At 47.3% G+C, this 24,509-nt stretch overlaps 1 protein-coding gene across 4 annotated transcripts in view; it reads right to left on the bottom strand.

Moving 5' to 3' along the window:
* LOC144786230 (mitogen-activated protein kinase kinase kinase 3-like) overlaps positions 1-7,812 on the bottom strand; it is a 512,077-nt gene extending 504,265 nt beyond the window's left edge. Inside the window, exon 1 of one of the 4 annotated variants that reach the window (XM_078665268.1) lies at positions 7,146-7,812. The gene's annotated coding sequence lies outside the window, so the exon portion shown is untranslated. The remainder of the gene's footprint in view (positions 1-7,145) is intronic. The other 3 variants (XM_078665266.1, XM_078665265.1, XM_078665264.1) reach the window with 3 other exon arrangements.
* Positions 7,813-24,509: the final 16,697 nt, after the last annotated feature.

The following is a 24,509-nucleotide window of genomic DNA, read 5'->3' as shown; positions in this document are numbered from 1 at the left end:
TAGCCAAGACATTTTGAGTTCTAAATAAAATAGCATATATGATAAGCTTACTCATGAGGGTTTTACTGCATTCTTCAAACATTGATATGTTGTTCTGTCATTCACATTTTTCTTCCACCCACTAAAGCATACAGCATGCGGCAATTGGTCAGCTCACTTCAGCGATTGGTTAACTTCACAGTGATGGCATTCTGCTCTATCGCAAAGTTCGCATCCGCACACAAGTAGTTCCCTTCAGTGTCTGAGACTGCTATTGCCATGTGTGCTTTTTAAGACCGAATTTTTTTGGGGGGGTTTAGCCAATGTTTCTTGATATATTGGCGATGGCCCAGCAGCTCACCCAACAATAAGGCTTTCTAAAAACCACAAAAACAAAAAACAAGCATTGACAGAGCCAGAAATGATAGCTGCCAAACCCAACCCTTCTGGCTTTGTCAATGCTTGCTTGATTACATGACGTTGGCAAGATAGCAGCAGCTGTTTCTAAGCAAACACAAGGAGATGATGGACGGAGCACTGAAACTTTTCAGACACTCACCCCCAGTCACAGATCTGGGTTTAATCCATCATCATTCTTTAGCTCACTTTGCCACCCCAGTTCAGACCAGCTATATGCAAATCAGTCTCGATCCTGTGCCTCATGGGAACAGTCCGGCTCGAAATGCCAAGCCAGGTCTTCCCTGGACTGGAAACCAGCAAACATAATGTCAGAACTAAATGAGCTTCTCACAACTCAAAAGGACAACTGCACCTCTCTGCGAACGATGCATCTCACTGTCAAATCTTGAGTGTGGATAATCCACTTCTATAATGCTATGCGTTAATGACCATTTGCCTTGTTTATAATATTGATGTCTTTGGATTCAGAAAACTTGTTTTATAATCCTGGCTTCTCTACGTGATGGGTTTGTGTGATAATGGGCTAATGTCTGCTGTCCACCTGTTACTTTAATAGCTAAAACTGTGAGCACAAAGAAAGAATATGAAACACTAAATAAAATAGGTAATATTTACTCCGCCAATTTTGCGAAAACTAGGTTCAATTGAATACCCATGAACCCTTGGATTTTGAGTTAAAACAAGCATTGGTAAAGCCAATAGGCTTTGCCTTTGAGAAGCATTATCAGATCTTTTGCCTTTACAAATGCTCAACAGCATCAGTAAAAAAAAAAATGGTTGCTGCTAATGCTGAGGTAAAAAAAACAACTACAAAACAAAACCAAAATTATGACGTATGTTCACACCTGTGTCACCAGGCATTCAGGCGCATGAGGCCACAGCCATTTTGGCTTTTGACCCCAGCATGATGATACATGTGTGCATGTGCGTCACCACGCATGCATGCTCATATGATGTGGTGGTGATTATGGCTTTTTCTTTTATTTGCCATTCTAAGTTGTTGGACACCGAAAGAAGATGATGGACGGGAGTGAGGGAAGCAACAGACAGGCTGGGGTGAAAGAGCAACAGACAAAATACTGGGGCTGGGATGTGAAGGCAATGGAGCACCGGGTTGGGAGATAACAAGAGACACATGTACTCCCATGGAATGATGACAGCCAAATAAAGTACTAGCAAAGCCAATAGGTCTGGGCTTAATATACTGATGCATGTAGGGAGAGGATGTAGCCTTATGGCTAGAGCTGTCAACCTCGAAGCTGGGGAACCAGGTTTGAGTCTCAGCAACGATGTTCAACATCCTCTGATTCTGGGCAAATCACTTAATCTCCCCGTGCTTAACAAAAAAAATGGTGTCCTCATGTAACGAAACTGGTGCCCATGTAAAGCGCTCTGATATCCGATGTCTCGGGTCAAGTTCGTGCTATATAAATCCCTGGGGGAAAAAAATGTAGCATCAACCTAGTAGACTGATACACACAAGAGAGCTCTGGCAGGAGATGACAGACAGGACTATAGTTGTAAAGTAGTACATCATGCAGTTCAGTGCAAGCACTCAAGAGGGTGGGGGTACATCCAAATAGCCGTAGCAATAAGTGAGGGATTAAGTCTGTGCTGAGAAAAGGCATGACTGGCAATGTCTCAGGCCAATGGCTGAAATAGGCTGATTGAAGAAAGCCAATGTTTGAAGGGGACATACCCAAAGCACTCCACTGAGTATATTGTTAGGACTAGTTTTGTTTGATAGCTTCACTGTCAAAAAAACTGAGCAAAAAGTAGTTTCTTGAATGTAAGTAATGGTAGAATATGAGCCATCCAATTAGAAAATGGTAAAGAAGCAATGCTCAGGGGAGGGGAAACATCCTTTACCACGCAACTTTTACCACGCAGTGCCTTTACAACGCAGGTCATTACAACAAATTGCGCTGGGGGGCACTCTAGGATAGGTAATAGTTTAATTTACTATCCAACACCTTCCCTACTATCCACGGGGACTGGAGTTGGAATAGTAAATTAAACTATCACTATCCAGCACCCCCAACGCAAGTCGTTGTAACGACTTGCGTTGAAAAACCTGCGTTGTAAAGGCATGCATAGTAAAAGCATGCGTTGTAATAACGCACATCCCAGGGGAGGGACAAACACAAGAAGAGGTAGGTAAGTTATCAAATAACAAGCAAGCAAAAGTGAGTGGCTGGCAAGTCAACCAATGAGAAGCAGTAGGTTGACTCAAGTATGTGTTGGGATTGTACAAAACAGGCCTTTCAACAACATCCAGCCAAGCGGTCTGCAGGCGGGACCTCAAACAAGAATAACGACAATGAATAAATAACACGTAAAAGGGACTGGATGCTGCAGCCTGCAGTGTTATCTGCTCAGGGTAAGGCATGAAGTGGATTTTCCGCATGCCAAAGAAATCTTCCACTATTCTGCCAACACCCAAGCCCTGCACTATTCAAACATTAACGCCCAGGCTTATCTCAAAGGCGCTCTTCATAGGCAACAGCAGAAAAGAGATTTCAGAGTAAGACATAGGTGTGTCACTTTCCATACTACAGTGCTGCAACAGACGCAGGGGACAAAGGCTAGGGAGCTGGGGGTGTTTAAATATCAGCTGTTCTGACTTGAAGGGAACTGGGTTGTTTTGTCCGGAAATACATTTCAGCACACATGTGCAGCACTTTACAAATCATGACTAATGACAGCGCTTATACCTCGTTGATAGGCTAATTCATGTATAGTTCATATGCAACACCCCCTTCTAACTGTAGATACTCTTGCTAATTTCCGAAGACCTACACTCCTCTTTTTTAATTTTGTTTTCTTCTTTCTCCATCTTGAAAATCGACATCGCTCAATACTTTTCAATGTGAAGTTGGAACCACCCCCCACCCCTTCTGACAATGCACCCTCCAACCAACCCCCACCACCCAGATACCTCCTGTCTACTGCTTAGGTGTTAGGTCGCAGAACAAATTAACATAAAACAGGGCATAAGTCATAAAAAAAGAAGTGGGGGGACGCTCCAAGTTAGGTGGTGTCACAGGAAGTGACGTCATGACAGGAAGTGACGCCACAAAATGTGCCAGTCTCCGTCTGAAATGCGTGAATATATACAAGATACAAGTATAGGTATAACACTGCAATAAGTGGCAGTCACTCAAAACACAAGAACATACTATACACAGGACCCATTCTTCGGATTACACAGTTATTACAGACTCGGGTCGTAGTAGGCACTACGGGCATCTGTCGGGGTCCCTGGAAGTGACATGCTCGGCGTGTTGACAGCGCAGCTACATGAAGCCTTGGCGCCTCGGCTGTGCTCTAAGAAAGGCTGGCAAGGGGAGGTAGCGAGGTGGAAGGGAAGATTAGTTTGAGCCTCGGGTGCATTTGAAAGGCTATAATTCGCGCGCAGGTGCAGACTCGGGTACCGGCTCCATCTTTTGGGCAGGGGGGACGGCATCCACCCGGTAATAACCCAGTAAAATAAGTGGGGGGGCACCGTCCACCCGCGTGTTACCCTGACTCGAGCCCTGGCGTAAAATTGCCACTTTTGGGCAAATGCCCCATTGTCTTTTTTTAAAGTGCCGATGCTTTCGACAAGTACAATTTGGATTGTGCCCAGTTCCCGGGAACAGGACTGTACTGTGTATTTATTTGAACAGCGCTTCATAGCAGTGGCGCATCCGCGAGGAACTGAATTTCTGCGTTTTGAAGCTGGGGCAAAAACCATAGGTGGCAGTGGCGTAACGAACCTTGAGGGGGCCCCCCTGCAGGGTAAGTGAAGGGCCCCCTCCGGACTCAATCTAGAGCTCCCCAGCAGAAGTGCGGTGCTGATGGGGCTCCCTGGAGGGTGAAGGCCCTCCCCGCACCGCGGGGGCTGCAGGGGCCTGTGTTACGCCCCTGATAGGTGCCCTTCAGTAGAGTGCTTCAGCCCGGGTTTTAAATGGGCCGGGTCCTGCCGGTGCTCAGCGCCAGCAGTTCTAAAAAGAAGACGCTGAAACGGGTCCCTATAGCCCTCAACCGAACAAATAAATCTGAACTCTGCAGCAGTGAAACTTGAAATAGACTTGTTATAGTTATTTTACAGTCTCATCATTTCCAGCACTGACACATTTTCAATATTCTATACAACGAAGACATAGTTGTTGCATATTTATCTTATGCAACTAACAACCACTGGCAAAGCCAACAGTCCTGTCTTATTGTAGGTGATGTGTTATATATCTGGATACAATGACATAAGCAGCAATTTACCAGTCACCAGCACAGAGTTTTATATTACTTTTTAAGCCACGCCCTAATTACATGGGCCATGCCCCTTGGAGAGACCCTCTAGTTCTTTCATCCCACTTAAAGCTGGCTTCAACTATCATGAATCGGGTGGGGCGTGCTGTAGTGGCAGCCAACAAACGCGAGACCAGGAGCACTGCACATCCAGGCCTTGCAGGGCAGTGGTAGCACTTTCACGCAGTGCAGTGCTTCACTGTAATGGCGGACGCGTTCCTGTATGGCCGAGGCTGCACTTCCAGAGATGCACTCTGTTGCTGGTGAACCCCGGAAAGGTCAGTGTCATATAACGGAGCAGCGCGTGGCTCTGCAAGGCCGGAGCAGCGCGTGGCTCTAGAGCTGCGCGTGGCTCTGCCAGGCCAGAGCTGCGCGTGGCTCTGCAAGGCCAGAGCTGCGCTGTAACGGCGGGGGCCCTTGGCGCTGTACTCTCTCTCTCTCAGCACATGGCCTGGTGACCTGCCAACTCGACCTTGCCTGCTTCCTGAGGAAAACAAACACAATCTGGTCCTGACCAGATCTGACTAAACCCACTCTCTCGCCTAGTAAATCCTCAGCTATTCACTCACTTGCTTTATGTCCAAGATAAGAACAACGCACTCAGGGGCCGAGAGGAATGGAGGAAGTGGACCCTTCCAGAATGCCACATACACTTACCCCATGTCGGGCACTCCAGTGTGGGGAAATGAAGGCCGAGCTACGGGCCTGCGATTTGTTTTTTTTAATAATACACAAATTCATTAAAAACACTAGAAAATGCATTAGGCCTGTTTTAGTAAATAACGGTGCCTGAAATAACACTATTTACACATTTAGTCAAAGCATTTCCAACCATCACTCACAAGAAAAAAATGTGTACCCCATTCTCTGAGACCACAAAGCAACCTGAAGGGCCTAAAGGCGATGTAAAAAAAAATAGTAAGAAAAGTGAAACTATTTTTCTGTAATGTGAAACATATGCCATCCGGTAATATCCAATGCTTTGAGCCAAAAAAAGGTCAAAAATCCATCAAGGCCCGGCCAGTACATCTGTGACGTGCGACAGCTCAGAAGCAGCAGATTGACAGTGAAAGCAAAGGTGATGGTGGTTTTAAGGGGGCTCCTCAACAATTTTGTTTAACGGTATCTCATCATTTTGCCTTGTGTAACTGTAAAATGTATAATTTTTTTTTTAGTTCCCATACTAATAAAGCCATAAGGAGGGATTCGGATTGGGGTTAAAGAAACGGGAAAAAAGCAAAAGTTAATTCAAAAGGATCAACATGTCTTCATTCCCTGTCGGAAACCATAGGACAAAAAAAGCAGCGATGCTTTAACTTCGTTTTACTATATAAAGAAAATAATGTATTTACTTTGATGCTTTGCAAACAGCCCGAGTTTCCTTGAGTGTCTCAAATTTCCGTCAAACAAAACCCATCTCTCTATCCCAGAACGAAAGGGCCAAATCACCACGAAGGTATTTATTACTACATTAAAATGTACACATATTAATATTACACTAACTCCCCCCGTTATTGTCAACGGCCTCAAACTGGCGTACTGAGATGAAATGATAGATTAAGTAAATACAAAAAAATCAGTTATTATGTCCTTTCAGTTATTTTCCTGAAAAGCGGACTTTCATCATTTATAGTGTCAACAGGCCTCTTCAGGGCGCCCCCAGAGGCTATACCCACACAGGAATACACAAATAAAATAGCGGATTTCAGTAAGAAAAGAAAACGAAGGGAAAGAAAGAACACTTGGTGCGCAAGGGAGCCAGGAACATGCTCCACAGCGCACCGTGCATCGCTCCAGATTTATAAAGATTACTCGAAAGTGACGTCAGAAAAAGGCCTGGGGCAAAGCTGCTAAGTGGCCCAATGACGTGGGTGGCGCTTTATCCACTGCTGATCTTCAGCGAACAATTGCTATATGGCAGACGAGGGCCCATACCTACAATCTGAAATGTTAACCTACAAGTCTCAGAATGTGAAGTATTTGTGCTTGCACACAGGAGTGGCCTTAGATGTCACATATAAGATCCAGTTAGTCACCCCTACTGCCCCATCAATACAGACACACGGCGCGGGTCAGGTGTTCATGCATTTCTCAGCAGCTCACAGCAGCTTGCGTTTTGGTATGTATAGTTTAAAATGGCACATAAAAGAACGCGACTTAAACACTACAACGGGTTCAAAATGGGGAACCTCAGGGAGCGAACTATCTCCTGCAACACTCAGAGAGGCCAGCTCTTACTACCCAGCAGGGGCATGTGTATATCACGAGTGCAGCCGGTGCAGCGGCAGCGGGGCGCGATAGGCCCTCCAGTGGCGATTTCACAACCCGAAAGGACCATATGGCTCTGATTATGCCTGTTGGCATTGTGCCCACCGTGGCACCTTTGCCACAGCACTGCTGGTCACAGTGTGGCCCGCAGGCTTCGTTTAAGGCGCGCATGTGACGTCACAACTTACCCCTGTCACCGCTGCTGTCGTGACGTCGAATGCATGGGGGGACTCCGCGACAGGGAATGTCCCGCAAGAAGTAATCCTCAGAGAGCCTTCCCCTCTCCCCTCGGTGCCTTTCCTGTTTTGACGACACTTCGCCCCTCCGAGTTGAAGCCCCTCGGCTCTGCTCACATCCTTCCATTAAAATCCATAGTTCGCCACAATCGCGCGTCTGCACGGGGAAGTTCAACGCTCAGATCCAAACCCAAGCCCCACGGTGTATCCGCGACTCCTCTGCACCGCTGGACAAAATGACGCTTTTCTGAAACGTCGTTTGGGGGGAAAAAGCCGGAACGTTTCTTTTTTCAGGCTACAGGAAAGAAAACAAGAAACTTTCAGCTCAACTATTCGCTGCAACAGGCTGCCTGGAAGTTAGTGTGATGTCAGCAGGCGCACAGCAACAGGAAACAGTGATGACAGGAGACAGACCGAGGGGAGGAGGAGAGGCTGGTCTGTGGACCCAGAGCAGCCACTCAGGCAGAAGGGGCGTGGACCCAATGCTGGGAAAAGCAGTCTCGAGTTTGTATGCAATGGAAACATCACCCCTGCCTGCTGTAATCTCTTGCGCGTGCAGGAGCGAGTGGCATTGTCATGGCTGTGAAGCGACTTCATGCCGTGCCTGCTACCGAGTTCCGCCGGTCCTGGCTTTTAGTTAAGTTTACTTTGCATTGTGGGACTTATAGTTTTGCACCTCCAATCATGAGCATGGATCTGAGAGACGAAAACAGTGATGAGTTAAACATACTTGTCTTGCACAATAGTCCATGGCCCATCTTTTTGGTCATCAGAACTCTTCAAGCAGGGGTTTCTAAGCCCAAGGGAGTAGCTGGAAAATTTTAAACAGCCCGCGCTTGAACAATACCTCTACAATGAGCACGCAAAGTGAATATATCTGCCCATACTTAGAAGGGTTCCCTTTATCTTTTCATCCCCTTCCCATCCATCAGTTTATCAATCCTTTCACCCTTCACTCTATCCATCTGTCACGACTGCAAGCGTTCTTCACCTACCGACACCCACGGACCCTTCACCTGCCGCCTCTGCCGCCACTCCTTTAATATCGCAGAGACCCAGAACCCACCACAACCCTCCCGTCACAACACCACCCCACCCAAAACCCTGCAATGCATCCTCCTCAACGTCCGCTCCCTTCACAGATACGTGTGGTAAATGAATTCTCTGTCTTTTGCCTCAGTACTTCTCCATCAGAATGTCCTGTGACATCATAGAATGTTGAGTGCCTTTCTGTGACTGGATGGTCAGTTAGCCATCTCAGGCTGAGCAGCTGGTAGCTCGCTCCTGGTGGGGTCTTCTGCTTTGTATCTTCTTACCTTATAACTTGCCATCTATCTACCTGCTGATAAAGAGGGATCTACTACTACACCTGGACTACGGATCATCATTTATGTACCACAGTTTGGCGACGTTTCTTGGACTAACCTACGCTGCAAGGAAAGAGGATTCAAACTCAGCATTAAGGAAACCAGGGACTGTTCTGGACCCAGTTAAAGTTTAAACAGGAGAAAGCTATTGATCTGGAGAAATCAGAGAAACGCCCAGTAAACCCCACCAGCGTCCTTTTCACCCTGGACAGCCTGCAGTTTGGGCGTTTGTTAAGTGAAGGAGCCAACTGCTATTTTGCTGTCATGTGGAGATCGAATACCTCCAGCCACAAAAGCGTGTGAGATTCAGCTGGCCTGATCATCCTACTGTGTCTCTATGGCTTTTGCACTGTGACAGTTCGCCCAGCGCTAGCAGTACCCTTCACAACAGCCAACATCGGTGAGTGCTTTATCAGGCGTGTGAGGCTTCTCACTTCCTGCGTCTATGGTCACGGAGCTGCCCAGCGCTAGCAGTACCCTTCACATCGGTGAGTGCTGTATCAAGCATGTGAAGTTTCTTCTGCTCTACTTTTGACTGCGACAATCTTTTACATATTGCCCTGAATGTGAGCTTACTCTCGTTTTTGTGGAAACCGGTCTGTATCTTACCGGTGAGTGGGGCATATTTCAGTTTGTTTTGTGCACTCACGACGCAGTTTCAGTAATGGCAGTTGAACCGCCGCATTTTAAATAACTCTTCAGCCCTTGCGCGCACACATCACTGACACACACAACCTTACCGGTCTCGTGGTGTCAGGTCTGTCGTGGTTGCTCCTCGGGATTGGATTGATGCTATAAAGGGGGCCCACCTCTAGATCATCCCAAGTCTGGTTATCAATGTCACAGACTATTAAGGAGATCAAGCGGGGGAAAAGATAGGTCCGGAGGGGAACAGCTGGGCAACTGGAACCGAAACCTGCAGATAGAGAAAGCAAGGGATGAGTGGAAAGAGAACCCTCAGCTGTAGCTAACTTATGCACTACGTTACTCTTTTCCTCACCTGCAATAACCTACAGGTATGCAGAAACAAAGGGTGATACAAAGGGCTCTTCTACATCCCCTGGTTTTCCTACTTAAAGACACAATAAAAGAAGATATCAGTACACCACTGTTCTTTCCCCTTTCATTCACATTAGCCAGATGAACAGAGGTATTGTAAGTACACCTACCCAGAATGGGGAAGAAGTACACCAGAATGCCCCAAGTTATAAAACAGGTAAATATCACTCCTTTCCGGTATTTTCTTACTGATAGTAAGATTTCCCCCTCCGAGGAGATGTATGATCCGCAATATCAAGGGTCACTGCAGGAAGCGAAAAAGTCAACCCCTAAAGGAGTCATACAATCCCCTTATAGTGTTCACCAAGTAAGTTCCTGGTACCAACTTATCAACAGAACATAAGCCCAGTGCAAAGCAACAACTCAGCGTCTATGCAGATACTTCTCTGCAGGCGCCAACAGAGACAAAGAATGTTCCTTGATGAACATGCGGCACCTAAGCCTAGGTGTCCAGCAGGTGTAGGAAAATCACACTCCCAGTAGTGAGTTTTGGAGTGGATATACGAACACAGAGCTCCCAGGAATGCACACAAACACCAGCACCCCCCCGATAGTGGAAAAACCTGTAACAGCGTTCTCCGCTCTGAATACGGGCGCTTCCTAAGCCCCTCCTGAGTAATCCACAAGGCAGGTGTTAAGAACCACGGAACACGGCTCTCAATGCGGGCGCTTCCTAAGCCCCTCCTCAGTAATCCACAAGGCAGGTGTCGAGAACCACGGAACACGGCTCTCAATGCGGGCGCTTCCTAAGCCCCTCCTGAGGAATCTACGGATCCGGAGCAACAAGAATGTGAGCTTGCCTCAGCTCACCACGAGAAAACGCCAACTAGAACACCAGGAATACGAGTAAACAACTTGCTCGCCAGGAGGAATAATCGGCAGCGTCTCACTCTGCAAACGCCCAGATATTCCTTCCGGTCGCACAGCGTCATTCCAGCGCGCCGCGCTAAGGATCATGGGGGTTGTAGTTTTGCGAGCTCCTACCAACTCGCATTGCAGTCAGTGATTTACCAGCGGCCGGGGAATCCTGACACGTGGTGCCGGCATCTTTCTTCTGTGACGTCTTCTCTGCCACAGCCTCCTGCTGCTGTTATGCAACGTTGGACAGTACGCCTTCGCTGCGGACCATCCGGCGCAGACGTGATGGCGTGCCGCCATCTTGAATGGAGTCAGTGCGCAAGTCTAGGCTGTGTGGATGAGTGCATCTGGTGTTACGACTTGTTCAAGAGCAGAATGGTTTGCTTCCCGGTCTGCTCCAGCTTGCCCTGCAGTGCAGTCCAATAGCCTCTGCTGCTCGTAAACGCTACGAACTGCAAATAAAAGACCAGATGTGCATTTTCACACAGAATCCATCAGGTTTCGTCACTTTTCAGAAGTTGTTTCCCAAGGACTTTGTGACTGACTTTCCACCCTTATGGCTATATGCATCTTTGGAACACGGCAAGAGTCTTGACTACATCGCGATGTGGATTCGATGCTCTTCTCTACCTGGAGCTGTCTACGAAGACCCCGGGTGAGATATCGCTTACCGGAGCTAATGTCTTTTGTTTATTCATCTGCTTATGCTTAAACTTATTAGTATCTCTGTGCATGTTGTGGGTGGGCATATGTTTGGAGCATAATCTCTTGTTCTGATTGGGAGGTTCTTCAAGTGTTTTTTTTTTTCACATTGTGTATTTTGCATATTGTATCTTCTGCTGTTGTGGTTGCATTAACAAACACCTAGAGTTACACATAATTCTCTCTAGTTGGTCTAGTACCTTATGTTGTACCCTTTTGTGGGGAGTTTGGTTTCCTAGGGCAACATCTTAATCCTACGGTGTACCCTCGGTTTGGGAGGTTGTGGGGCCAGTCAAGGCCCGATTTTGGTTTCAAGGGTGATGTTGTTCCTTATGGTGTACCCTGTATAGGGGATGTTGTTCTCTTAGTTTTACAGGGTGTGAATCCTGTGTTGTGTTGTACCCTACTTTGGTAGCTAGGGTATCTTGTAAGGTGTACCCTTTTGTTAGGGGAGGTTATTAACTTGTGTCTACTTTGTTGTGTCACACTACTCTTGCGTTGTGTTGCAAGGTGTACCCTTTTGTTAGGGGAGGTTATTAGCTTGTGTCTACTCTGTTGTATCACACTACTCTTGCGTTGTGTTGCAAGGTGTACCCTTTTGTTAGGGGAGGTTATTAGCTTGTGTCTACTCTGTTGTGTCACATACTTTGTTGTGTAACACTATTCTTGTGCTTTTTGCAAGGTGTACCCTTTAATTTGTGGAGGTTGTCAGTGACGTGGTGTACCCTTTTATTAGGGGAGGTTGTCAGTGTGTGACTACTGGGTTTTTCCTTTCTTGGGGAGGCGCTGTGCGTGGTCAGCACCACTATTTGATCAATTTGCGTCAAACAATTTTTACTTTGTTTGCATGTGGTACCCTTTTCATAGGGGAAGTTGTTAGGTTGTAGCTACTATGTTCCTTGTTCCAAGAGGTTAATATCCTTTGGTGTACCCTTCCTTGGGGAGTTGTCTTTTGATTGCACCGTTTCCAAAATATTTTTGGGTACATACTCATGCTTGAAGAGTGTGTGTTGGTTTAGTTTTAATTCTGCTCTACATTTTCATTGTGCCTTCTTCCATCTGCACACTTCATCACTTGGTCGTCATACCCTCTTCGGACAACCAGGGTTGTTACCTTGTTTTACTAAGGAGGGTGGATGGGCATGTAAGATTGTAATTTGCATTCTTGTGTTTCTTACCATTTGTGCATTTTATATTTATCTTTCTACATGCCTCTCTCATTTCTTTTGTTTCTGGTTTCACACTTTTGTTTCCATCCTTTGTTCTTGTGTCTATAGCTTACTCTGAGTGCTTATATTCGGACTTCACATCTTTCCTGTTGTTGTTCCTTAACGAAGGAGGATGTGTGGTAAATGAATTCTCTGTCTTTTCCCTCAGTACTTCTCCATCAGAATGTCCTGTGACATCATAGAATGTTGAGTGCCTTTCTGTGACTGGATGGTCAGTTAGCCATCTCAGGCTGAGCAGCTGGTAGCTCGCTCCTGGTGGGGTTTTCTCCTTTGTATCTTCTTACCTTATAACTTGCCATCTATCTACCTGCTAATAAAGAGGGATCTACTACTACACCTGGACTACGGATCATCATTTATGTACCACAATACGCAGCAGAAATTTGGGACCTCCTCGACAGCACCAGCCCCGATGTCGCTTTCTTCACAGAAACCTGGACAAACGCCACCTCGGGACTCGCCATCCCCGAAGGATGCAGGATCACCCAGAAGGACCGCCCCAACCACCCCGGAGGAGGCATCGCCCAAAAATCGTACCTCCGACTGAGCACCCACACTGACAAGTCCACAAATCTGGTGGAACACCAACACTTCAAGATACAGACAAACCCGACCACCACCTTCCGGGGCACCCTCATCTACAGACCCCCCTGACCCCGCACACCTTTCGATGACTCCATCACCGACATCATCACCCCGCAAGCCAACACCTCCACGACTACACCTTCCTGGGAGACCTCAACTTCCACCTCGACAACCTCCAAGATCCCAACTCCTCCTCCCTCCTGGACAACCTCTTCAATATCGGACTCAAACAGATCTTATCAGAACCCACACACTCAGCAGGACACATCCTCAACCCCATCTTCACAGTGGGAATCTCCATCACCTTCAGTCACACCTCCGAACTCCCATGGGCAGACCATTGTTGCATCCACTTCACCTTTAAAACAACCACCACCAGCAAACCTCCACACCAGCTCCCACGCAGAAACTGGAACAAGATCTCTGACGACCAGCTCACCACCTCCCTCAGCAGCTCCACTCCAACCACTACAGATGACGACCCAAACACTGCAGCCCAAACCCTGTACAAATGGATCACCTACTGCGCCAACACCATGGCCCCCCTCTAGAAATCCGCCAACACATACGCCAGAGAGCTAGCTGGTTCTCCACTGAACTGCCCAAATCCAGACGAATCTGCAGATGCCTCGAAAACATCTGTAGAAACTCCAAAACAACAGTAGGCCATGACAACTTAAAAGCAGCTTACACCGCCCACCATCAGCTCATCGGAAACACAAGGAAGAAAGCACTCCAGGACAGAATCTCTAAGCACGCACACACAGGGCCGGACTAGGAACTGAAAGCAGCCCTGGCAAATTTTGTCAGGCCCGTAGCGAGCGAGCGCAGCGAGCGTGCCCGACCACTACTATGGGGGCTTGGGGGGAGGTTTCCTCCAATAAAATTTTGGAAAACAGACCAAAATGGTGAATTTTACAGCACATTTTTCATTACATATTCAATTGTATCAACTTTCAAAGCACAGTAAATAGTAGATGATGACCTTAAAGAGCACCAGGTTACCCACCCAGTCATATGTACCCATAGACATTCTTTCAGAGAGTACCAAAAATAGACACAAGTAGTGAATCAGAGAGAACAAAGTAAAAGTGAGACCAGCCCCCATATGGTGTGAAGAACAAGAAAACACATTCAAGAACAAGAATTGCCAATGTAAATGTTTGTTTTTCTGTCTAATGAAAAGAGGTTCACAAGCTTGAATAATACACAAATCACGTACCACAAAGGTAGCAGAAGTCCGTGCTAATTTCCAACATACAAGACGCTCTGCTGCACCTTATAGGTACCTGTTCTTTGGGGGTGTCGGGGCATTCAGACTTTCTGCCTCCCCTGTAGCTGTTATTTCTATTAGGGAAACTTGCACTGCTGTTGTCCATGCTGTACCGCTGTTGAGCTTTAACAAAGCTTGCAGGGTAGCTTTTCTTAGTTCAAAACCTAAAACCACTAGTACAATCAAGGAGCGAAGTGTAGGGGGCATGGGAATGTAGGTGCAGGATACAAAGGTGCAAGACACAAAGGTGAAACGTTTAAATTTAAGACCTCTCAAGCACTGAAGGTGCCACTACATCCCTCTGGAACACACCCAAAGCAGCTTCAGGAACTGCTCCCCTCCCATGCTCTTTGGAATAACTGTAAGCTCGTCTGTCAGGCACTTGCATAGGCATGACTTCCTGTAAACCTGATGTTACTCCACTAACTTTTTTTATAGACAATACATAAAGGCATGTATGCACACTGCTTGCTGTATCTTTTACCGGTTATTGTAAAGTGTGCATATAACCAAAGTTGCTGGGGCGCCCTATAAAATTGTTAAACAATTAAATAAAAAAATGGTTGTACAGTGTGAAGAGGTCTCAGGGAAGAAAGGAAGAAAATAGGGTGCAAGTGGGGAAGTTCAAGGTACCATGGGGTGCGCACTGTGCAAGGGCACAAAAGGTTCATGGGGACACAATGTAAATGCACAATGCAATGATGGGCGAAAAAGTGCAACAAAAACACAGACACTCACAAACACATATACAATGTCATATAACATGTGCAGACTTGCCTAGCACACACTGAACTGGTACCACAGGGGCATCAGCATTGCATACTTTAGTTGCACACACATGCAACCATACATGTACACACCAACAGGTGCATACACACTTGCGTACACACATATAAGGAACAATTATAATGGAGTGGTTGGATGGCCATGAACTGTGGGGAGTAGTGAGAGCCTTTTGCACTGACCGCGTTTGTAGCAGCCCCAGTTGGTGCTGAGATGGTCGTGGGAACAGGGAGCCATGGATGTCCGGTGCAGATCAACGGTGCTCGGAGCAGTGGTAGGAAGGGACGGGGTGGGGGGGCCACAGGGATGATGCCTTTGAGAGGCGCCAACAGTCTGCAGCAGTGATCTGTCTGTCAGCGGGGATCACATCACAGAACTTGCTGTGGGACAAGGTCCAGTGAGACTTAACCCATGCACCCTATGCCATGAACACAGTGGTAACTGGTAGATATACCTTATTCAAGTGAGGGGGGTTGGATGCACTGCTCTCTGGCGCCCACATTAGCCAAATACAGGAAACGTTAACTAACTACAAGACCAACCATGTCCCGACCTCTTGTTGTCAACAAGCCACGCCAGCTCCCTGTTTGTGTGTGTCTGTATACGTGTCCCAGGGAGAGTGTTGTTTGGCACATGGCTGCCAAGTGCCAACTCGCTAGCCAAGCAGAACTGATTGCTGGGGTCGTTTCTGTTTCCTCACACAGGAAAAGAGCAGACCCTAGCAGGAGGCATCTTGCAAAAGACACTAGCAGGCGCCAAAGCCACCACCCGCACTGAACACACAAGTGCACATTTTAACAGCGCAAACTCCTTTCTTGTGAAATCCGACTGAAATCGGGACAATTAAAAAAAACATTGGTCACAAATTGAGCCAGCATCAAGGGAACACACTGAGGGCTCCTAGAAATGTACACGTCAGCCTTACCAACAGGAGCTATGTAGTGGCAACTTAGTGCCAGTGGCAAGTAACACCTTAAAAGAAAACAAAACAAAAGGACTTGTTTGTGTAAAAAAAAAAAAACAACAACCAAAACTAGAAAGCCCTGTTGGGGCTTGTGCTGAAAAATATATTTTAAGCAGCCCTGCTGTGCTGACCCCAACATTCGCCCCAGTTACAACCCACAAGAGTCAAGCAGCTGCAGCACAGCGCCACCAAAGGGAGCACAGGTGTGACGTATCCTGCCTGCTGCTGGCTCGGAACATTTCAGTTGGCCCTGCCATGAGTTGGACACGAACAACAGACAACAAACACCCTGATGAACGGAAAACCCCTTTTTAGGTCTCGGCTAAGCGCGCGGAAGCGCGTTCTCGCCGAGAACCTATTGTGGCCGTGTCTGCTTCCCAGGAGACAATCCTGGCCGCGCGCATCGCCTTGGAGGCGATTCGAAACTGGGACGCGCCGCGCTCGCCGTGGCTGTCTCCTGGGAAGCGAAAAGATACACAGGCACACCTCCCCCTGCACGCATGCGCACACACACACGAGCGCACATACACGCACGCACACAGAGACACTCCCCCCCCGCCGTCGCACACAGAGACACACACACAGGAGAGCGCACATACACGCACACATACAGAGACACCCCGCCGTCACACACATACACACACACACACACACGCGCGCGCACACACACACACACACACACACACACAGGAGCGCCCCCCCAAGGCCCACTTACCGCCAATCCGGTGTTCTATCGCCTCCGCGGGGCTCTCCCTCAGGCATGAGAGCCCCGCGTCACCACTGCTCCTCAGACCAGGAACTCTGTGGGCGCGGGCTTCGCGCACAAGACGGAAGTCCCGCCCCCACGCTAGGTTTCGTTTTCGAGTGCGCGCGCACATATTGCAGTCATGCAGCCCATGAGTGTGAATTGTATTTAAAAATACATTATTTTCATGATATAACAGAATTTAAACTGTGGTGAAATGTGAAACTATGTGACTTTGTAATGATTTTCGCTTATCCTACATCCGAGTTGTTAATCCATATTTTACCCACTTACTCAAGATTATTTTTCGGGCGAATTTTTAGCTTAGTCTTCTCATAGGACTAAATGTGTAATTGACCTGGTTAAATAAATAACTCGGAATTTCACCAATACATACTTCACGCCGAAATATTCAGTTATAATGCTGCTAGATACACCAGTTGCAAGCAGAAAATTTCAATTTTTGGAAAGACAGCTTATAATATCTCCGTTAAATTTTGGCATATGAATACCTCTGTTTAGCATTCGTAAAGCCATTTCTAAAATGGGGTAATAAGATCCACTTTAAGCGGCACAATAGCTAATGAAAACATATGTATAATTCATTCTTAGAATTTGGTTGCGCTAAATGAAAAATGCAAACCTTTTTAATGAAGGGAAGTTTTACAACCGCTGTCACTGAGTGCAACTAAGAAAATGCTGACAGCCAGGTGCAGCCTATTCAGAGCACATCAGACTGCTCATTACTTTAACTTGACAACTAGCCTAGGCGTTTACAGATGTGGCAGGTTGCCTGCTTTTTTTTCTTTGCTCCCCATCTGCTCGTGTCTGTTCTCCAGAGTCTCACAGATAAGCGCGCTGTGGCATCCTAAATAAGGAATTACAGCAGAGAGGGAAGGGAGGGTTGAAGGGTTGGAGGGGTGAGTCTGAAGAAAGAGAGGAGGCTCGCACAGAGCCCCCCCCACCCCCTGTGCTCAGAGGACCCCGTAATCCTGCCCTTTCGAGCTGTCCTCATCAACAGTGGCAGATCTGCTCGGATCCATGATCCAGGAACAAGCACCCATCCGGATCCGAGGGGGCCGCGCGCGCCGCACCATGGGTGGCACAGGTATGGAAAACTTGACTTTTTAAGAAAGTGTGATGGGGAGCTGGTAGCGCTATGAGGGGGCTGGGGGTGGATTGCTACGGGGATGTCATTACATGAGCCTATATGTGGAATATCTGGCTTCTGGGAGTCCTGTAATATGACCGGGAAGGGGTGAGTATTTTCTGTGCTTCTGGGTTTTGGTGACAGAGCCATATATGACATGCCTGGTGCACACAGCACAGTGATGTGTCGCTTATTGCACCCCCTTCCCCCGTGTTCATTGTATCAACCAGGGGAAGATTATTTTTTTACACCCGACCCTTCCTTGCCCCGCACCCTTTCTCACCACTTTTGGCCTAGTACCCTCCCTACCCCTGAGATTTGTAGCCTCCAAGGCACCCTATCTCCCCCCACACCCCCAGTAGGTAACCTCACCCCTGCCATCCGTGGAACTTGTGTCTTTTTCTCCAGCTCATGCCAGCAGCACTTCTCGTACCCCTAATGCTGCAAGTCTACTTTTCAGTAACACTGCACTTTAAACAACGCAACCTGCCACGTTGAAAGGTTAATTCTTATTGCTCCACCATCCCTGGCAATACATAAAGTTTGCCTGCACTGTTCACTTTCCTGAAGCTTGGCTGCACGTCCTGTTCGAGAAGGATTCTACTCTGCAAGGCCACACAAGGGACATATTATAGACCAAAACTCTGGGCCAGGTAAATTGCAGTGGGTGGGTGGTCTAAGTGCAGGGGTGCAGAAGTAGGGGTGCGAGAGGTAGTGCAGTGCTTACAAGCTATGGAAGAAGCTGCACAGTGTCAAGTGTTTTGTAATATTTGAGAAACTGAAAATGCTTGCAAAATAAATTTGATAAATATTTCAAAATATTTCAGCAGTAAGAAAAGTTCAAATGAAGTTCGTAGTTTTTTTTTGTGATTCTGAAGTGTGATTGTTGCAAAGATTTTAATAGGATCAAAACAAAAAGACATTTTACATGTGTGATGCACACATGAGAGAAATGCACAGAAAATCGATTTCCACGTCATCATTTATGTGTCACGCAGGGTTAGCAGTAAAGCTGCATAATTGATACAAATGTAGTGCCCAACTGTGCTCTCTGTAAAAGGTAGTGCCCTAGCACACCATGCTCAGCCATACACTTTGGGCAGTGGCCTCCCCACTCGCCCACCATTCTCCTGTCCAATCCTTTCTCTCTTCCACTCGCCTCTCCCTCGCTCTCTCTACTACTCAATCTACTCTACCACTCACTCTACTACTCCCACTCTATTACTCCACTACTCACTCTTTACTACTCAAACTTTACTACTCACTCTTTACTACTCACTTTTTCACTCTTTACTACTCGCTCTTTACTACTCACTCTCTAATACTCTCTCTACGACTCACTCTACTACTCACTTTACTACTCTCTACTACTCTCTACTCACTCTCTAATACTCACTACTACTCACTCTAGTTCTCTCCACAACTCTCTACTACTCACTACTACTCACTCTCTATTAATCACTCTATTACTTTCTAGTACTCACTCTTCTACTCTACTACACACTCTCTACTCTTCTACTATGCACTCTCTACTACTCACTATTACTCACTCTACTACTAGGTCTCGCATTTGCGAGAGATTAAGCTATTGGCATTGTAAATGACAATGCAATTTATTTATCTATTTTCAAAGCCAACACATAACTAAAAATGTTGTCATTTACAATGTAAATAGCTCTAACTTTTGCAAAGGCGAGACCGTTGCATTGTAAATGCTTGTTACTGGTAAGCAAAAATGTCATTCAAATGCATTTTTATGCAGTAATGCTTTCCTGTGGAGAAAGAAACATATACTGCATACGGGTATTTGCAATTGTATCTCCGGGGGGGGGGGGGAGGGGGGCTTGGTGTTCCCTTTAGGACTTAAGGTGGTAAGGGGTCAAGGTCACAAGATGCAGTTCGGGTTTACCTGCATGGAGTTTTCGCATGCAGAGGTGCTGGACAGGTTGGTTGGTAGTCTTCCTCCCTACATCTCTAACAAAGGGGGACACCTAGAAACAGGTTGCAGAGTGGTACTTGGGGACAAGTCTGGGAGCTCCCAATGGGGGGGCTCCGTTTGTGAGGGACTTGGGAGCAGTGGGGCACAGTCGGTGTATGTGGACTTGGGCCAGGGAGGGCTCCGGTACAGGGGGTTTTGGTTGTCTGGGCCCTTGTGTCCAAGGCACTCACGGTCAGAACTACAAAGAAGGATAAAACAGGACCGCTGGGCCATTCTGTACTGGACTCTGCGATGCTGATGTCACTTGCGGCTGGTCAGTCTTTGTGGTGTTGGAATCCGGATTGGACTTCAACAAGTGTTGGTTGCTGCAAGAGGTCCGGTACACCGGGTATTGGTGAAGGGCGGCTCATGGAGGTCCTGGCATCATCAAACCTGGTGGGGAGATGGATCTGACCTCTAGGGGCACGGTGGCTTCCTCCTGGGCGTTTGCTGCGTCAGTGGACCTTGTGGTCAGCAAAAAGGTGAACCAGATGTTGTCAGTACCTGCAGGTTGCAGTGGCACAGTGCTGGTGGCCCTCTCAGGGTTTTGGAGGTTGAACAGATGAAGGATGAGTCGGGTTGTTGTCATTGTTGGGACAGGAGCTGGCAGGCAGGGTTTGGCGCCAAAGTCCACCAGTAGTCCACAGTTCTCACTTCTTCTTTGGCTCTTCTTTGTCCTTCTTCTTCTGTCAGGTGAATTTGCTTTCCTATTGTCAGGGGGCCAACTATATACTCAATTTAGGGGCGTTACGGGGAGTGTAGAGTAATAGCCTACAGTAATAGCTACTTACCCATGGGGGCATTACACCCCCTATATGTCTACTTCCTGCAGGAAGTGGGCATAACCCTGTGCCATCAAAATCAAAATGGTGGAACTCTTCTCTCGTGGAGCACATCAGGCAGCTCACCTTAGGGCTGTGACTAGCCTGGTGGTGCAACACGCCTACTTGCATAGCTGATTTCCTGCTTCTCCTGGTCCCAAATGGGCCCCAGGGCAAGGGGGTGTCCTCTCCCAGGTCTGGGGGATTGCATATCAAAGGCGGCAGAGTCTTTGAAGCCTATGGCCTTGGTATGCAGATTCACAAGCTATTCTGCTGGAGCAGGCCAGAGCAGGCATTGTTTTTGACCTCTTAGAGCGTAAGGTCTCCCCTCCCGGGGGTCAGAAATTTGTCTGTAGTGGCGGGTTGGAAGATGCCAGTCTGCAGCACACTAAGATGCTGGTTTGTTTTCAGGGGGCACCACTAAGGTGCCTTCTGGGTGCATATCTTAATACAGTTACAAGCGACCTGTGCCAAAAGAGTCGACAACCTTATTTACTGCATGTAGCAGATCAGGCATAGGATTTAATCAGTGTGAACACTACAGAAAAAGATTTCATGCAACATTCCAAACAACTTAAGTCCTTGGTTTTTAGGTCGAGCAGACAGAGTCTGCTCGAGACCTATTGCTGCCCGTATTTGGGAATGTAGACACGAGAGGGGCACGAGCGCAGATTTCACCTCGTGGGCGCGCACGGCGCCGTGCCCCTCTCGTGCCTCATATTCCCATGCGCAAACACACTCACACAGCCACACTCACGCATGCGCACATACACAGCCACATGCATACACAGGCACACACACACTGCATACACACATGCACCCCCCTTAAACAGACCCCCGCGCACACAGACAGACACATGCACAGACACACTCGAACACACACAGACACGCGCGTACACCCCCCCCCCCCCCTCCCCCTCCACTCACGGGCTCTTGCGCACACATACACACGCACACGGACACACACACATATCCCCCCTCCACTCACCGTGCTCTTTTGTCACGTCGCCTCGCTGTGCTCTACAGGCTCCGCACTCCTCTGGTGTTTTCTTCGGTGCATCACCATACGCGGGGCTTCCCTCACGCTTGTTTCTTCTTCTGATCTACTACAGCGCTGACGTCAGTACGCCCAGGGCGCGTGCACGGGCGCGGCCTAGGTGGGTTTTTTTTGTTGGTGGGAACTTGAGATCGAGTTTATTGTTGTCTGATTTCCCTTTCACTCCCCTTTCTATAGAATCTTGGCCGACTTGGGGTAGTTCGAGGGCTGGGTGGAGCTTAGCTGCTGTCGGTCCTTTTAACAGCGCAGTTTAAATGTCAGGGATGCATCCTCGCCGCCCCTAGGGGGTCGTCTGGACCCTTTTGTGCTCCGGAGTCTCCGTCTCAGACCCCCGCCATCTGTTTTCTTTCCACGTTTGCTTCTGTGCTCGTACCCCCGCTGGAGACAAACCGGCAAACACACGTCTTCAAGGCCCTCTGAGGGCAGAGGCAGGAGGTCACACAGGTCCAAGAAACGGGCAGGAGGTCACTCGGGTCCAATAAATAGACAGAAACTACAGACTCTCCAGCCCACTGAGGGCAGAGGCCGGTAGTCACATGTACTAACAAAACAACCCCCTCTTGAGGGCAGAGGGGACTGACAGGAGCCCTCTGAGTTTTGTTCTGATGTCCGTTTTGCTTCACCCGTCAAGTCACTTTAAATGCAACGGGGAGAGCGGCTAATGGACGTGTAGAAATTATTATTATAAAGTGTTATGTAAAGTAGCCTGCACATCTTGTGGTCAGTTTGTGGTGCTTCGCGAACTCCGATGAAATAAGTTCTTTGGAGCTGCATATTGTGTATGGAACTTCCAAACTGATTAATGAACTCTGTCTCCACGTTGCATTTCAGCTAGTTTAGGATCATTTCCGGACAAAATTGTGCACGTTTTTTGGTTGCACTGTGACGGGTTTTGCAGCATTCTGTTTACTGTTGCCGTATTGGGTGTGGCTTGGATTGCTGTTCGGAGAGCACACAAAGGTTAATTTCCTTTATGATCAGCAGATTTTCAGATACCGTGAAGAGTACAATTAAGACCTGACTTTTCAGATCTTGGCATCGGGTCCTTATTTTTATTTTTTATTTTTGGGGTAATCGAGCCACCCAACGTTTTCAAAGTTCTGTTTCCACCACACCAGCAGTCTAACTAGAAACATAAAAAAATTAACACTCAATTATCCCCTTATTTGTCATATAAACTTTATTTCGGCATTCATGCCTTCAACGTTTTCACATATACAAAATCTTTAAAAGCGAGCCCAAGGAAAAACGGTCATAATAGTGCAGTTACCTGAGTAAATAATAAAGTTCATAGGTTTGACTTTGTAGTTGTACTAAAAAAGAATAACAATTCATACTAGAATTCTTAAAAAGTTAGTCCTTTACAAGTTAACAGAGAGCATGTGTGCAAAGGAATAAAAACGGCCGAATGTCACAATGCTAAATTATACAGAGTGAAGCCTCCTGCTTATTAACTGTTTTATCAGAGCCAGCATTTCTGTTATATAGGGAGGGATTCTTAAATTTTATCTGTACAGCGCATTGCTCCAAGGCTCTTTTTATGGCCCAGTTCCATTACTTTTGGGTTAAAAGCGAGTTATGGCAAAGGCTACTTAGGGCACAGGCAACAGTATAAGTGGGAGGAGTCAGCCTACTTCATGAGCTATCTTCTTGTGCATTTTTCCTAATGCTCCACATATGGCCAAGGAACTTGGTGACTGCACAAGCAAAGACTGGTCTAGTGTCCGATTTAAAGAATGCGCAAGGCAACCCGGTAATTCTGTGTGCCCATTTGTTGGCAAATAGGTTCAATCCATTCTAGTCTGGGGTGCACAGCCACACACACAACCACACACCGCCACACACACAGCCACACACAGCCACAACCACAGCCACACACAGCCACAACCACAGCCACACACAGCCACAACCACAGCCACACACAGCCAGAACCACAGCCACACACAGCCACAACCACACCCAACCGCACACCCAACCGCACACCCAACCGCACACCCAACCGCACACCCAACCGCACACCCAACCACACACCCAACTACACACACAACTACACACACAACTACACACACAACTACACACACAACTACACACACAACAACACACGCACAACCACACACGCACAACCACACACACACACACAACCACACACACACAACCACACACACACACACACAATCACACACACAACCACACACATCTCTCTATCGCCCTCACTCTATCTATCCCACTCACTCTATCGATCTGTCTATCTATCGCCCTCACTCTATCTGTCTATCCATCACACTCACTCTATCTATCGCCATTACTCTATCTATCTATCGCACTCACTCTATTTTTCTATCGCCCTCACTCTATCTATCGCCCTCCCTCTATCTATCTATCTATCTATCTATCTATCGCCCTCACTTTATCTATCTATCGCCCTCACTCTATCTATCTATCGCACCACCACAGCATCACTCAGGGGCACTACAGCATCACTATGCACTATCACAGCATCACTGAACGCCACAGCATCACTCGTCGCCACCACAACATCACTCAGCGCCACCACAGCATCAATCTGTGCAACCAATCAACAACAACTGGTTCAAATATGTTCTTTCAATGTTTCAAGCTTTATTACAAATGTCACAAAAAGAGGTTAATATTTCACTTCTGTCCTTGGATTTTCGTCACAATAAAATACACTGAACATAATCTTCACAAAAGTTATTTCCAAAAGTTTAAGCTTTTGCCATTATA

This window comes from Lissotriton helveticus, chromosome 10 (assembly GCF_964261635.1).
Source record: "Lissotriton helveticus chromosome 10, aLisHel1.1, whole genome shotgun sequence".
In the NCBI taxonomy this organism is placed as follows: Eukaryota; Metazoa; Chordata; class Amphibia; order Caudata; family Salamandridae; genus Lissotriton; species Lissotriton helveticus.
This window is presented reverse-complemented; position numbering and strand designations above follow the sequence as displayed.